The sequence below is a fragment of the Mustela putorius genome, unplaced genomic scaffold, assembly GCF_011764305.1.
Source record: "Mustela putorius furo isolate JIRA1106 unplaced genomic scaffold, ASM1176430v1.1 tig00000682_pilon_pilon_pilon, whole genome shotgun sequence".
NCBI lineage: Eukaryota > Metazoa > Chordata > Mammalia > Carnivora > Mustelidae > Mustela > Mustela putorius.
The window spans coordinates 1,606,117-1,619,965 of record NW_025421443.1 but is presented as its reverse complement, the minus strand read 5'-3'; positions in this window follow the sequence as shown (position 1 = coordinate 1,619,965).

Sequence of the window (13,849 nt, the reverse complement as noted above, 5' to 3'; positions counted from 1 at the left end):
TGTTAATTACCTATAATGTTAGCAAGGTTTCTGATCAACAGCAGGCTTCTAGTAGTTAACTTCGGAGGGAGTCAGAAGTTACATGTAGAGTTTGGACAGCATTAGAGTTGGCACCCCCGATTCCTGTGTTGTTCAAGGGTCAACTGTATTATCTTGAGAACAGCTATGAGTATAAACAGTGGTGGCTTCTCACTCTGTTTTGTTTGAAGAATTTAGAACATCAAGCTGTGGCTCTGGAAAAGGAGTTTAATCTCTCAGAACACCAGTATCCTTACTCATAAAGAGAAGGTAATGATACTTACTTTTCAGGGTTTTTGTGAAGATTGAATGAGATAATATGAGTAAGGTGCTTGACACATGGCTTGTGCATGCCATACATAAGCACTTCAAAAGGAATGGCTCGTATATTGAAGAAACTGAATCAAAGCAAGAGAATAATGATTACTAAAAAGATATAAGCCAAATCTGGGCTAATCCCACATGTGTGTTTTAATAAACAATGCTTTAAAGAGTCATTTAAAAAATCACATTAAAATATATATAACTGAGGAAGGAGAGCGAATGAATATTTACTGGAGCAATCACTTTGTGTCAAATTTTTGTGGGTGTATCAGCTGTTTGTTTGCTACAAAACAAAAAACCATGAAACTTAGTGACTTATAACATTACACACTCATTATATCAGTTTCTATGGCCTGGAAATCTAAGCATATCTTAGGTGGACTCTCTTTGGGTCTTTTACAGGCTATAAAGTGTAGGCCAGGACTGGAGTCTTATCTGAAGGCCTGGCTGGGGAAGGATTTGTGGTAAGCTCATACAGTTGTTCACAGAATTCAATTCCTTGTGGGTTGTTGGACTGGGGACCTCAGTTCCTGGTTGGTTGTTGGCTTCAACTGACCTCAATTCCTTGGGACACAGCCTCTCTAATGTGGTACCTTGCTTCATTAACATGTGTAAGCCAAGGAGGCAGTAGAGAAAGTCTGCTAGCAAGATGACAGTCTCTATTTCATATGACCTATCATAGGAATAACATCTATCAACTTTGCTGTATTTTATTGGTTAGAAGGAACTCACAGTCAGAATGGCTAAAATTAACAAGTCAGGAAACAACAGATGTTGGCGAGGATGTGGAGAAAGGGGAACCTTCTTACACTGTTGGTGGGAATGCAAGCTGGTATAACCTCTCTGGAAAACAGGATGGAGGTCCCTCAAGTTAAAAATAGAGCTACCCTATGACCCAGCAATTGTACTACTAAGTATTTACCCCAAAGAGACAGATACAGATAAAGAGACAGACACAAAGCAGCACCCGCAACCCCAATGTTCACAGCAGCAATGTCCACAATAGCCAAACTATGGAAAGAGTACAGATGCCCATCAACAGAGGGATGGATAAAGATGTAGTACACACACACACACACACACACACAAGGATATTGGCCATCAGGAAGGATGACATCTTACTATTTATGTCAGCATAGATGGAACTGGAACTAGAGGGTATTATGCAGACTGAAATAAGTCAATCAGAGAAAGACCAATTATATGGTTTCATTCATATGTGAATATAAGAAACAATGCAGAGGATCAAAGGGGAAGGGAGGGAAAACTGAATGGCAAGAAATTAGAGAAGGATAAAAAACCATGACAGACTCTTGGCTTTAGGAAAAAACTGAGAGTTGCGGAAGGGGAGGTAGGTAAGGGGATGAGGTAATTGGGTGATGGGCATTAAGGAGAGCACATGATGTGATGACCACTGGTATTATATGCAATTAATGAATTATTGAAAATAAAAGATATACTATATGTTGGTTAATGGAATTTAAATTAAAAAAAAAAAGGGCGCCTGGGTGGCTCAGTGGGTTAAGCCGCTGCCTTCGGCTCAGGTCATGATCTCAGGGTCCTGGGATCGAGTCCCACATCGGGCTCTCTTCTAGGCAGGGAGCCTGCTACCTCCTCTCTCTCTCTGCCTGCCTCTCTGCCTACTTGTGATCTCTCTCTATCAAATAAATAAATAAAATCTTTAATAAATAAATTAAATAAATAAATAAATAAATAAATAAATAAATAAAAAGAAGCCATTCATAGGTTCTACCTACACTTGAGGGGAAGAGATTACACAAAGGGTGTGAATACTGGGAAACGGAAAACATCGGAAACCATCTTAGAGTATGCCTGCCATAGTAGCTAACAGGGAAATAATAGAGATTGTAATTGTAGCAACAAGTAGCATAGTACTGACTATGTACCCCAAACTTCTCTAAACATTTCCATTTATTTTTTAATCCTCCCAGTGATCCTATGAGGTAGAAGTTATTATTATCCCTTTTTAGTAATGACACTGGAGCATAGAGAGCTTAAGTTATTTGGCTAAGGTCACACAGCTAGTAAGTGGTAGACCTGGGGTTTGAACCTCAGCATTTTAATTCCAGAGTCCTTATTCCTAACCACTGTACTACACTGCATATACTCTATAGCTCTATACCATAAAAATTATAAATAAAGACTTATTGACAAATATGGTAGATTTATCTATTTCTTGTTTCTATATTTAAAGGAGTTAGCTGACTATTAGAAGTATTATCTGAAATTAAAATGTTCTAAGTAGGTGTACTGTACATAATAGGTGCTCAATCTGTGTTAGTTCCTTCTGTTGATTTGGCAGCCAAGATGGGCACAGCAGAATTAGGGCAGCATTCAATGGAGTAGTCTTGGAATGATTCAAGATTTAATGATGTTATCATATAACTAGCTTCCTGAAGACCCAGAGGACTCAGAATTACTTACTGGGAGCAGAACAATATCCCTAAACTGAGATGATATTAGGATTTTTGCTTTGAGAATGGCAACCAAATAGTACTTGAATAAGTCATTGGGTTTGGGTAAATAAATTTTAGTGGTGGAGTTGAGTAGTGTTTGTTTAGAGGGGATTGTTTTGGTCCCCTTTAGAATTTAGTTATCACTCTCTGAGTGCTGTGATAAATACATTGAAATTGCATACTATTGAAAAGTTCCCTTAGTTTTCTGCCAGGTCTACTCCTATTTCTTTGAGGCCCAGTTTCATGCTTTTTGCCATACAACTCTCCTCCCTTACTAAATAAAATAGGATGGAGATATCTACATAACTCCACAGAGCATCTTTCCTACTCATTGAAGGTATGGCCATCTATATAGAAAGGCATGGCAAAGTTACATTCTTGTCCCTCTCAATGTTACTGGTGCTTCCTGTAGGACATTTGGTTACTAGGATAGAGCAAGTACAAAAAAACTCTTGATTTTAGACCATCTGAATGTTCACTCTACATCTTCATTAGTATGGATAATTGAGAATTGAGTATATATGACCATATATTACACACATGTATATACACCTGTGAGGATATTGGTCACAAAGAAGAAAGCTAATTCACAAATTATTTTTTAACAAATCTTTAACAGTTCCAGACCATTAACAACCATTATTAGTATGTAAAACAATGTGTATTACATTCAGAAATTAAACTCAGATATCATCTTATATGGCATTGTGGATAACTTTTGGGATGCTGTTATGGAGAATTATGTCCCTCTAAAATTCAATATGTTGAAGCCCTGCCCCCATATTTGGAGGTAGGGCCTTTAAAGAATTAATTAAAGTTAACTATAATGTGGGACCCTGATCCAATATGACTGGTAGCCTTAGAAGAAAAGGAAGAGTCAATAGAAATTTCTCTTCAAGGCTCCACAGGGAAGGATCAGGTGAAGACTTGGCAAGAAGGTGGTCATCAGCTAGCCAGGAAAACTCTACTGGCACCTTGATCTTGGACCCTTAGACTCTAAAACTGTGAGAAAATAAATTTTTATTGTTTAAGTCATCCAGCTTATAGTATTTTGTTATGGCAGCTGCAACAGACTAATATAGATGTCTCCAGTTAAACTCCCCACCACCCACGGCCCTATCCTCATTGCCCATTTTCTTCTAGTGAGTGAGCTCCCACAGACTTGGGAGCCATGTAACCCTGCCCCCCCGCCCCCGCCCCGTGCACAGCTATTTATCCCAGCAGCTCACACCTGATCCAAGCTTGTCCAGCGGATTAGCTCTTGTGGGAAACAGAAACAGGGACTCAGAAACTCTAGTTAGTTTGATGTGATGTGTAACAGAAATAGTACTGAAGCCTGGGCTGTGGTGACCTTGTGCAGGCTGACCTAAAGAAAATAGGTCTTGGGGCGCCTCCGTGGCTCAGTGGGTTGGGCCCCTGCCTTTGGCTCAGGTCATGATCTCGGGGTCCTGGGATGGAGTCCTGCATCGGGCTCTCTGCTCAGCAGGGAGCCTGCTTCCCTCTCTCTTCCTCTCTCTCTCTCTGCCTGCCTCTCTGTCTACTTGTGATCTCTCTCTGTCAGATAAATAAATAAAATCTTTAAAAGAAAATAGGTCTTTAGGGAGAAAGAAAAGAATAAAACAAATATGCAGAGAGAGAAGATAAGAATCCAAGAGAATGGTCTTGGAGAAATGGAAGGAGGGCTTTACTATGGACTTTTTAGTTCTGACTTGCAGTGTGTAAAGAGGTCATGTTCAAGTTCTGCATTCAGTTTCCATGTAATATCTGATTCTTTATAAAAATTCCTCTTTATTTCAGCCATCTCTAGGCAGCTTCTGTTTCACGAAACATAAGTTCTTAATAAGACATATGGAAACATGTATAATTAAGGCCTTTAACATGAATTAAGTAGAAATCCCATAATAAACAGAAGGTTAATTCATGAATTTTCTAATCATTCTCTCTTGCTGTGGAAATAATAGGAATTGTATTCCTAACTCTATGGCAGTTATAGGTCTCTATTTAGTTCAGTTATTATGATTTCTTGTTCATATTCCACATTGTAAGTTTTTCTGAGGAAGGCCTGTTTATGATCTATAACAAGGATAGGAAGAATATATTTTATTCATTCATTTGTTAAATTATTGAGTATGTACTTCAGAGAACTTTTGGACTCAATCTCCGGCAAACAAATTTGAATTAGACCTTATTTCTATTGTAAGTATTTTATGTTAATTGGTGGAGACAGACAGAAGGCACCCAGGTTTGGCCATGCAGACTGTTCACTCTGTAACTCTAGGGGACATGTTCAAGATTACTATGAACAGTGATCCCTAGGGTGTGTAGTATAGTACACAATATTTATAACCAAATGTGGAACTCTGAAACAGCTAAACATGAGACTATGTGATCACTGCTATAAAATGTATGAACAAGTCAAATGAGGCATAATTAATTCTTCCTGGGAGGAGAAGAAGAAAGGGAAGCTACACTAAGGATGAGATATTTGACATCTGAATGATAATTTTCCAAGCAGCATAAACAAGGGACAAGTACATTCCTAGTATAGAGAACAACAATAATAAAGATACAGTAAAAAAAAAAAAAAATGCATGGAGGGATTGCTGGAGTAAGGACCTCCAAAAACCTACTTGTTTATAAAAGCAATGAAACTGTCAAAATCACCCTTTTCAGAACTCCGAAAATTAAGTAAAGGCTTGTAGCAACCTAAGGAATGTTTATTCAAGAAACATGGCAGTGTATCTGGGTGGCTCTGTTGGTTAACTCTCTGGCTTTGGCTCAGATCATGATCCTGGGGTCCTGGGGTCTTGGGGTCCTGGGATCGAGCCCTGTGTTGGGCTTTCTGCTCAGCCTGCTTCTCCTGCTGCCTTTTACCCTGCTGTGCTCTCTTCCTTGCACATGCTCTCGCTCAAATAAATAAATAAAAATCTTTTTTTTTAAGGCAAAATCTCAAAAAAAGAAAAAACAAACAAACAAAAAAACAATCCAGCAAGCCTGGTGACATTTTAACTTGTCCTAATCCTGTCCCTCTGTCCAAGGTCTGCTGCAGCTTTGAAAACCAGTAGCTTCACGACTAGAAAGTGTCCCTGACACTTTCTAGCCCAGATGTTGGCCTTACTAAACAAATACTTTAAATCCCCTATTATAAGCATGTTCTTATGTTATGTTATCATTCAGATGTCAAATATCTCATTATCATTCAGATGTCAAATATTTCATCCTTAGTGTGGTGTATCCCTCATTTAGGATATTACAAATTTTTATAAGAAACAAGTTCCATGGTCACATAAATTGATAAAACAATGAGTTAAAAATTTCTGTATTACAGGATATGTCAGTACATTTCCTGGGTTAATATACATTGTCATTATCCAACAGCGGAATCTTATAGGCATTTTCCAAATTCCTTTGACTACAGAACCAAAATGTCAGAAAATATTTATTTATAGCTTATGGGAACAGTAATGATTCTTTACACATAGTTTGGGAAATGTAGGCCTAGACTATAATCTCCTGTAATAGGGTAATTACTAAGGGAGGAACACGCTCTTATCTACTTTGCGTGCTGCCTGGTACAATGTCCGCTGCATCCTACGTGCTCTGTGATTGTTAACTGATGGAATAAATATAAGAAGAAAAGCTAGAAATGGGGAAAACAAGTTAGAAGAACAGCAATAGCATCAAAGGCTAGATAAAGATGCCTGCTCCCCAGCCTCCAGGCTCCATAGCCACTCTGGCTATTCCCAGGTCCCCAAAACTGTCTTGTTTGCCACATCCTTCCCACCTCAGGACCCAACCTGATCTTTTCCTAATGCAGGCTTCACAAAAGCTCTTTGGATTTCGTCTTTGCACCTCTCTATTTTTGGTCTCCTGCTGGGCCCTAAGCCAAGTCCAGACGAACTTGAAGATCCTCTTTAACTCTCAGCTACGATTTGAGGCTCTGACATCACAGTTCAGATTTCCAGGATTTTGCCAAGTACAGACCCCAACATACCCGTTTCCCTCCACTTCTCTCCTCTCTGCGGCATATCAGAGTAGAGAGAATTAGTGACTGAGCAACTCAAGGACCGCCACAGAAAAACCTGTCTCAGCCTCACTTGAATAGACATTTCAAACAAAGTTCCCTGAATTATCCTGATATGGATATTATCTCTTCCAATCACTTCCATGTCCAAGTCAAGTTTCTTCTCTGCTTTCAGGGACTTACCTCCCTCTCCCTTTTTCTACTCTCCTATGTCACAGATGGTTAAACTAAATAGCAGAACAAGGGAGGCATTTTATTTTAGCATATTGTGTGTGAGTAGGATGAGACTCGGTAATGGAAGCTATCCCAATTAGACAAGGGCAAACAACCCTAGTCCTAGAAACAATGCAATAGTATCTGCTGAAGTCTCCACCAAGTATTTCACGCACAGGGGGAGAGTGCTGAGGTCTTACAGAATGCGGTGAAGAGAAGAGAGGTTAAGAAACTAATACTGAAAAAGAAAAATGAAAGGCATTGAAAGTGCAAGAGTAGAGATGTAAATTAATCTTATGTAAATGTAGACACTTACTAGGATTCTTTAGGGCTGTCTGACAAATGTACATTTAAGTAACAATAGTCAATTTTCCAGGAAACATCTTTATAGCCTATTTTGATGTGGACCTTTTGAATGGAGCAATCAAAACTGTTTGTTCTGATAATGAACAATAAAACTGCATCTTGAAAAAAAAGAGCAATTGAGAGGGGGCAGCTTGGACAAATACAAAGACCGTAAAGAGAATTACAACTGTTTTCATTGCCAGAATGTCTGGAACATTTTAAGAGCCCTGTCAGGAGAGCTATTTCTTGACATTTAATTCAAGTTCCCAACAGGTGTCTCTATCTCTTGCAATACTTGAAGGTCCAGATAGTCTCTGGAGGAAGGTCATTCTGGAAGAGTTAAAAGGGGATCACTGGATGATAGGATAAGCAGCTCTTTCTTCCATCAGTCAGTGGTGGCTGTTGGCTGTTATTTGTCCTTCTGAGAAATGGGACAAAGCTGATAAACTTCAGCTAGACCTCATGGAAAAATAAAGCATATGGAGCATCTCAAAATTCAGAGCTAGGGAAAGTGAAAAAATGTTGAGGCAACAATCACAACCCAGCAAAGAGTGAGTAGGCAAGCACTGGGCAGGAAGGGTGAGGACAAAATAAAATAAACCACATCTGGTGAAAGATGACAGGAAAGTGAAAAAATATATGAATACATGAATATAGACATATACAAATGCAATTTGTATTTATGTGTGTAAACATCAAATTTGACAGCTATCTATGGAAAAATGAATTCAGTAAGTGATGTATCACATCTAAAGGATGTCGTGCTACCAATATCCATCATAGCTGAGTTTAAAATTATGAGTTATTGAATCCATCTCCTTATATCTCTGTAGGATTTTGCACTTTAAGGACTTACCTTTGATTATCTTAGGGTCAGCGTGTTCAAATATATGCGTGTCTTTTCCCAACACCAGGTGAAACAACACAATTTACATTTCGTTTCTGATACGTCTAAAACTGTGAAGGGTCTAAGATTTTACTCTTCTTGAAAGATCACGAGTTAGCCTGCCCCAGCTTTAGGTATCCATTGATAGAAGAATACAAGAAACTTGAGTCAGAGAAATAGACCATTTGTCACTCACACGAAGAACAAGAGTCAGAGCAGCATTATGGATGTTGCTTCTCACACCCTAATCCCCACATAATGATGTGATGAGGGCCTGAGGTTACCTAGGCATTCAGTGACACTACATCACTGGAAAGGAGTCCCAAGACTGGGAGGTGCTGAGCTAAATGGGGTTGCTGGGACACCTTGTCTTTTTCCCCTCTGGAGAGAGATGACTCATTATCTCAGAATGTACGTCTCTGGGTGAAAAGGAAGAGGACTTTATCTTTACTATCCTGGGATGTCTGTGCTGAGATAAATCTCTAAATTTCTGTAGAGGATTCCACAGTCTCTAGTTTCGAGGCTGTTTGTTTCTTAAGTTGTCCTGTGTTAAGAAGATTAGGCCAAATGCAAGAAATCTATGGAAAATTGTCTCTCAACAGTTTCTATTTCTCAAATGTTTTTTCCTTTTTAATAAAGTTATAGTTTTCTTAACGTCTATCCTTTTATGTTTTACCACTTTTGATAAATCCTTCTCTTCTCATACCTATAGGCTTTCATTTTCTGTTATATAGGAAAGTCTACCTCAAACTGATTCTTTGTGCCTTCATCTTTGATTTCATTATTTCCTCAATATTAAACATGAAACGGGTTCTAGGATGTCACAGACAGTTCACCAGTATAAAAATATATAAAGTAGCCTTAAAAATTTCATGATCCAATGGTAAGTGGGTGCATACCTCCACATATGGAGATACAGTATTTTATGTTAATTAGGTTATTAACATGCAATTGTGAAATCTTCTTTCTTTATGTCATTGATTTCTTTTAATGTTAATTAATATAGAAATACAGGATGCTTTTAATGTTCAAAATGAACTTGCCTGGGCGCCTGGGTGGCTCAGTGGGTTAAAGCCTCTGCCTTTAACTCAGGTCATGATTCCAGGGTCCTGGGATCGAGCCCCTCATTGGGCTCTCTGCACGCACCGAGGAGCCTGCTTCCTCCTTTCTCTCTGCCTGCCTGTCTACTTGTGATCTCTGTCTGTCAAATAAATAAATAAACAATCTTAAAAAAAAAAATGAACTTGCCATTGATACAACACACCTTTTTAATGGTAGAAATCAACCATGGATAAGGAAGTTGACCCCGGAGATTGCTTCTGTTTTCTAATTATTGATTATCCACCTATTCTTTAAGAGTGTCTTCAAACCAAAGCTCTTCTACAAAACCTAAGATTTCCATCAGGAGATAGAGGAAGAATACAGCTCTTTGTAGGGCTAAACAATAAACTGAAACTAAGGACCTAAATTTCACCGAGACTTTCCCTTCATCTCTCATCTTCGCTCTTCATGATAGAACATGGTTGCTTACAGTTTATGGCTTTAATATATCCTCCTACAACACAAGTTAGACCCTTCCCTGTCTTGCTTCTTTATTTCTCTTCAGCCACTAGCTGCTATGCTTCATCTCTTTACGGCACAACACGGTGGCTTGTTTATCATCTTTCTACCATACACACCAGGCTTTACAATAAGACCCACTTAAGAAATTTACCAACAGTGTTACTGGCCTCATGTAATAATTCTTTTCTTCTCTCCCTCTAACACTTGATTTAGGATATACCTGCTTGTTTAAACTATTGGCTTTTCTTGCATATGACATTAAAAGCCAAAAGTTTTCAGATAATCCTTAACGTTTTAAAGAATCAAGCAATGAAGTTGTGAACACAGGAATTCCTCCCCTGCTTAGCATCTTACTCCCACCATTTGGCGTACATTAAATGTTTGTGTTCCCTCAGATCTCAGGCGTTGAAAACCTGGTTTGCTAATGTGGTGGTACTTTGAGGTCGTGTCTTTGTGAGGTAATTTAATCATAAGGTGGAGATCTTGGGAATGGAGTAGTGCCCATATAAAGAGGCCTGACAGAGGTCCCATGCCCCTTCCTCTGTGTAAGGTTACATAGAGAAGAGATTATTGATGAAGAGGCTGAATCTCACCAGACCCCAAAGCTGTGGTGACTTGGTTTAGGACTTTCTAGGCTCTAGAACTATGTAAAACAAATTTCTGTTATCTATAGCTTCCCAGTTCATGGTGTTTTATTATAGCACCATAATGGACTAAGAACACCAATAATTTTTAAAATTCTCATATAAATTTGTTCGAATAAGCAAATGAATTTATATTCATATATGCCTATTCATATAAGCGAATCACCTTCCATCACCAGTTGGCTTCCTCGGGAAGCTGGCTCTGAGATGGGGTTTAGTGGGCATACTGTTAATTAAGGAATGCTTTTTAGTATCAGCACATAAGAAAGGGAAAGGAGGAAGGAATATGGCGGAAGCAGAGGTAGAGTTGCGATGCAGACCAAATGGCAGCCTCTGCCTCAGGAACTCTGGAACTAGAATGGTCCTTCAGGGCTATTCTGAGTTGTGTCAGAGTGGCTGAGCCCATTCTACCACCGCACTGAACCATCATGGGATACAGGCTGTTGTCGGAAGGGATGTGACCTTGAGTGAGGCTCCTTCCCCAGCTGAGGCAATCCTTGAAGGAGCTGCCAGCCGAAGGGCCTGCAGTGCTCCCAGCTGAAGGGCCCACAGTGCTCCCAGGAGCTGAGGTAGCTTCACTAGTAGCAGGGGATCTGGGAAGGGCGCCATTGGATCCATCACAGCTCCATTGGAATCAGTCTTTTCTGTACCTTGTTCTGGAAACAATTCCATGCAGCGCTCCTTTTAAAGATCTTTTTTCTCTCTTTCTTTTTTTTCTGGCTAAACTTCAGTCTGTTTCTAGTTCCTAAGCAAACTATCTCCCTTTATTCTCCTCTTAGGTAGGTAATGTCTTTAATCTTGCTTGATTTCTTTTCTCCTCTTATCAGGCTTGACTCTGTCGACAGAATTGTCCCTTAGATGTTGTCTTGATATTTTGCTCCAGTATTTCACCTTTGCATTTTCAAACTTGTACTTGCTGAATATCCTAGCAGTTGGAAATATTTACTTGGCTCTTTAGAATCTTTGCCTTTGTGCTTTCTGTTGAGAGTTTTCTATATATCATATTTTAATATGTTCCCCTGGTTTTTGACAGATTGAAAGGACAGATCCTCACTCCCTTAGATCATTTCTCTTACAATTTCAATTTCCTTCTGACAGGAATTTTTTGGTTTTTCATTGCTGAAACTCCCATTTCAGGAAGTTTAATAAATAAATGAAATAAAAGTCCCTACTTGAGTCTATTTGGGGACTCAGACAAGCCTGAACTCATAGGTGGGGCTGGAAGAACTTCATCTGCATGAAGCGAGTTAAAGGCATTTTGCCCTGTGCTCTGGGCAGAAGGAGACAAGGAATGGAGGGGAGATGAGGAATGGAGGGAGTATGTCTTTAATTTGGTACAGGATCGCACCATGAATGAGTCTTACAGAGAGAGGGGCTCCAAAGGGAAGCTGAGAGAGCTTTAATCACAAGGGGGCCACTGAAATACAAGGGTGCAGGTGGCCTGCTCTGGGACCAATGTGACAGATGTGACCAAGTGGGGATCAGGACCTCTCTGCCTTTCTCCTCTTCTTCAGAGAACTCTAGCTCGTGGAGGACTGCAGGAAACACTGGGATGACCTGGCAGCTTGAAGACATGCCAGGCAGCAGGAGGCAGTAACCTTGGCAAGGGAGTCTGATGGGAAGCTGATCTAAAGGACTCTTAATAGCAGGAAGGTTAATATGTTGCTCACAGTGTGCTTCCCATATGTTCCAGCTTTCCCCCCTCCAGTGACCTTCAGATCTTCAGTAACAGTTGTTACCTTCACAGATACTTGATGAGCGGGGCTCTTATTTATTTATTTTTTTAGTGAACATCAAGGAGGTAAGGGGTGTATCATGTTTCTGGGTCATTGCAGTGCAGGATGGAGAAGGCACCAGAGCTGGCTTTGGCGATATAAGCCCCCAGGGGAATCACTAATACATATCTGCTGGGCCTGAATGGGGTTCCAATGTGATTATACTTAACTTTCAAAGAGCGGGGGACCCTCGGTGATGTGTAGGTCACATGGAAATCTCATTGCCGCTTGGCATCCTGCTGGCAAAACTGTTGACCACTGTTATGGATTGAATTGTGTGCTAAAATTCCCATGTTGAAGTCCTAACCCCCAATACTTCAGAATGTTTCCTTATTTGGAAATAGGATCGATGCAGATGAAACTGGTTGAGTTAGAATGAGGTCATCCTGGAGTAGGTGGTTCCTTAATACAATATGACTGGTGTCCTTCTAAAAGGGGGAAAGTGGGAGGCACAGATAGACACACAGAAAGACTTTCAGGTGAAAAGACCAAGAGAGTAGATGTCCATTTATTAGCCAAAGGGAGGCTGGGAACAGATCCTTCCCTCACAGCCCTCTGAAGGAACCAATTTTATCCACCCCTGGATCTCTGACTTCCAGCTTCCACATAGTGAGACGACACACTTCTGTTGTTCAAGCCACTCAGTTTGTGGTACTTTATTGTGAGAGCCCTAGCAAACTAATACAGTCAGGGAAATGAGCCCTGAAGCCAGTCACCCCATGCTTCATCTTTTCATAGTCGGTGTTATCATTTTTTTTAAAGGATGTATTTATTTATTTGAGAGAGAGAGAGACAGAAAGAGAGCACAAGCAGGGTTGAAGGGCAGAGGGAGAAACAGATTGCCCACTGAGCAGAGAGCCTGATGTGGGGCTTGATCCCAGGACCCTGGGATCATGACCTAAGCAGAAGCCAGACGCTTAACCAAGTGAGCCACCAGGTGCCCTGACACTGTCATTTTAAAAAAAGTTGTTTTAAAAATGTATCTTGAGCTTTGTAGTTGTCTCACCACCTATCTGCACGTATGTGTTATTTGTTTTAAGTCTCCCTTCTCGAAGTTTTGCTTTTTCCATGATTGTATGACATTGTCACATCCCTAGGTTTTCTAGGAACTCCCCCTTTTCTTTCCTACTTTGACTCCTCGGGTTCCTCCTTTTCATAAAATGATTATCACCCATTCCTGTTTCCATCCTGTAATTCACACCCTTTGGCATTGCTTTCTCCTCTGGAGGAGTTCCATCCACCACAGATCTAGGATTCTTAATTTCTTTGTTTTGTTTTTTTTTTGCTGCAACTTCTCTGAATGTCCTCGTCATGTCATTTCTGTCCGGCTATCGCAAAGCTATTTCCTTTGAAACGAACATGTTTTTGATTACATTTCTTTGGTAAATATCGTGCTTGTTCGTCCTTACCTATATGTTACTTTTCACCCTTTCACAACCTGAAGTCCATTTAAAAATTGTAGCAATCTATATATCTTCTGGAAATCCCTTTGTAGGGCCTTTTTTGGGGGGACCTTTTTTTCCATTCTCACTCTTAAAGGAAAGGAAGGTAACATAGTTATGCCCAAGTCCCTCCATTTC